Here is a 3640-nt window from a genome sequence, read left to right as displayed (position 1 = left end):
CGTATGTCTATGTTGTAAAAGTTGTTTATTGATGATTACCTGAAGAACAATCTTCCCATGTCTGTGTTGTAAAAGTTGTTTATGATTGTTACCTGAAGAACAATCTTCCTATGTCTATGTTGTAAAAGTTGTTTATGATTGTTACCTGAAGAACAATCTTCCTATGTCTATGTTGTAAAAGTTGTTTATGATGATTACCTGAAGAACAATCTTCCTATGTCTGTGTTGTAAAAGTTGTTTATGATTGTTACCTGAATGATCTTCCTATGTCTGTGTTGTAAAAGTTGTTTATGATGGTTACCTGAATGATCTTCCTATGTCTATGTTGTAAAAGTTGTTTATGATGATTACCTGAATGATCTTCCTATTTTTATGATGGTTACCTGAAAAATTATCTTTTGCATCTGTTATAAAAGTAGACCTTTTGAGCTGTTTTACAAAATTATTAAAAACAGCCAAACATTCATGTTAACAATGTTTATTTTACTGTACTCTCTAATACAGCACCTCGTACAAGAAACACTTATCTAGTCTATTGCTCACGTAACATGATAGTTTCATCTAATACTGTAACTTATACCAACCAACATAATTTTAGTCCCCCTAAGCTTGAACTAACTAAATACAAGCACACATAATGGTCTATTGTTGTACCATCTACTGACAGAGATTAGAATTTTCTCCAGCTACAAGTACTATCGACTATTATATTATTTGGCATACAACTTCCAGAGCATAGCTGCACTCTTGTTTAATATAAGAGCTAAACACTGCACAAAACGACAATTTAGAACCAATACTGATTATTCAGCTTTAACAGGAACAGAAATATTCAGTATCAAATTCTTAAAATTAGATCAGAGAAATTATGTAATACAAAGAAAATCAAGAATTTTACATCATAAATGTTATTCCATTTTGTTTAGGGCTTAAAATGTCATATAAATGTGTTATCTACAGCCATTTAGAACTATATCAGAGGACTTTTATTCAAGTAAAAACCAAGTGAGAAAGAAAATTTTCAAATATTAGGCTTTCTTAGAAAAAGCTTAAAACAACATTTTACTGATAACAAGAAAACATATAAGATAATCTGTATTCTGCTTTCTTTAAATATTCATGTAGTAACAGTTATTCTGTTAAAAAAAGACTGCTTTGGCTTTACAAAAATTAAATATTAAAAGGAAGATACATATAATATCCATAAATTTATATAAATAAAAATGTATAATGCTGAATGACTTTTAATATTCACTTTTATGACTTTCAACTTTATTCAATTATGTAGTGACTGTTAATGAAGTCAAAAGAAAACAAAGTTATAGAAGATATTTCATGTATATTAAGAAACATCTAACAGTAACAGTAGCTTAAAATTCATGTTTTACATATAAAAAAAATTGTTTGTTTATTTTACTCATACCTTGCATGTTAAATATTAAGTGTAGGAAATCAGTAGGACATTTTTATCTCCAAAATATTTATCTGTACAAGTACAATTTGAAAATTACAAAACCCTAATTTTATTTGTAAACTTCCTGACAAAACATCATGTTCATAACAATGATGAGAATATCTGTTGAAATATTATTCAATCCCATCATTCAACACTGTTATTTAATCCCATCATTCAAAACTTTTCAACACTTTGGTATTCAATCACATTATTCAACACTGTTATTTAATCATACCATTCAAAACTTTTCAACACTGTTATTTAATCCCATCATTCAAAACTTTTCAACACTTTGGTATTCAATCACATTATTCAACACTGTTATTTAATCACACCATTCAAAACTTTTCAACACTGTTATTTAATCCCATCATTCAAAACTTTTCAACACTTTGGTATTCAATCACATTATTCAACACTGTTATTTAATCATATCATACAAAACTTTTCAACACTTTGGTATTCAATCACGTTATTCAACACTGTTATTTAATCATATCATACAAAACTTTTCAACACTTTGGTATTCAATCACATTATTCAACACTGTTATTTAATCATATCATACAAAACTTTTCAACAGTGTTATTTAATCACATTTTTCAACATTGTTATTTAATCACATCATTCAAAACTTTTCAACACTTTAGTATTCAATCACATTATTCAACACTGTTATTTAATCACACCATTCAAAACTTTTCAACACTTTAGTATTCAATCACATTATTCAACACTGTTATTTAATCACACCATTCAAAACTTTTCAACATTGTTGTTTAATCACATCATTCAAACTTTTCACCATTGAATTTAATCACATTATTCAGAACCTTTCAAAATTATTATTTAATCACATCATTCAAACTGTTTCAACATTTTCTTCATGAAAACAAAAGTAAATATTTTACAGTTGGAAGAGCTGAGTAGTTAGGATGTTTACACCTTAACCTTTTCTAAATTATATAAAAATACTTTAGATAACATTCACGGTTATAATTTAAACAAGTCTAGCATTATAGAGTTAAAGTATAAAGTAGATTGTAAAAATTAAAACACTGTTTATGAATAACATACACATTGCTTATAATCCTGCTGTCATTACAATATTTCAACAGGCCTATAAAATTCTTTTGTTTTCCATACAATCATATACAATAAGTGAAACAATTTACTTGAAAAATTTATGCTGTGATAAAGGTACTGATTTTTGTTTTCCATTTCTGAAACTATATAAATGTATTCATTAATCTTAGAAAACCCGAAAGGAAAGTTGTTAAATATGACTTGTATTCGAAAAGAACTATCTTCTTGTTATTATTCTCAACTTTATGAATCTTTGCAACATAATTTTCTAACTATAAGAATAGAAAACAGAGCTTTCAGTACCTTTATATAACCTACCTACAGCTGAATATGTTCTATAGGTAAATAAAACAGGCTAATCTACTGATAGCTGAAAATGTTCTATAGGTAAATAAAACATGTTAATCTACTGATAGCTGAATATGTTCTATGGGTAAATAAAACAGGTTAATCTACTGATAGCTGAATATGTTCTATAGGTAAATAAAACAAGTTAACCAACTGACAGCAGAAAATGTTCTATGGGTAAATAAAACAAGTTAACCAACTGACAGCAGAAAATGTTGTATGGGTAAATAAAACAAGTTAACCTACTGACAGCAGAAAATGTTCTATGGGTATATAACACAGGTTCATCTACTGACAGCTGAAAATGTTCTATGGGCAAATAAAACAGGTTAACCAACTGACAGCAGAAAATGTTCTATGGGTAAATAAAACAAGTTAACCAACTGACAGCTGAATATGTTCTATGGGTAAATAAAACAAGTTAACCAACTGACAGCTGAATATGTTCTATAGGTAAATAAAACAGGTTAATCTACTGACAGCAGAAAATGTTCTATGGGCAAATAAAACAGGTTAATCTACTGACAGCAGAAAATATTCTATAGGTAAATAAAACAAATTAATCTACTGACAGCAGAAAATGTTCTATGGGTATATAACACAGGTTCATCTACTGAAAGCTGAAAATGTTCTATGGGCAAATAAAACAAATTAATCTACTGATAGCAGAAAATGTTCTATGGGTAAATAAAACAAGTTAATCTACTGACAGCAGAAAATGTTCTATGGGTAAATAAAACAGGTTAACCT

This window comes from Limulus polyphemus, unplaced genomic scaffold (assembly GCF_000517525.1).
Source record: "Limulus polyphemus unplaced genomic scaffold, Limulus_polyphemus-2.1.2 Scaffold1746, whole genome shotgun sequence".
Classification (NCBI taxonomy): Eukaryota; Metazoa; Arthropoda; class Merostomata; order Xiphosura; family Limulidae; genus Limulus; species Limulus polyphemus.
This window is presented reverse-complemented; position numbering follows the sequence as displayed.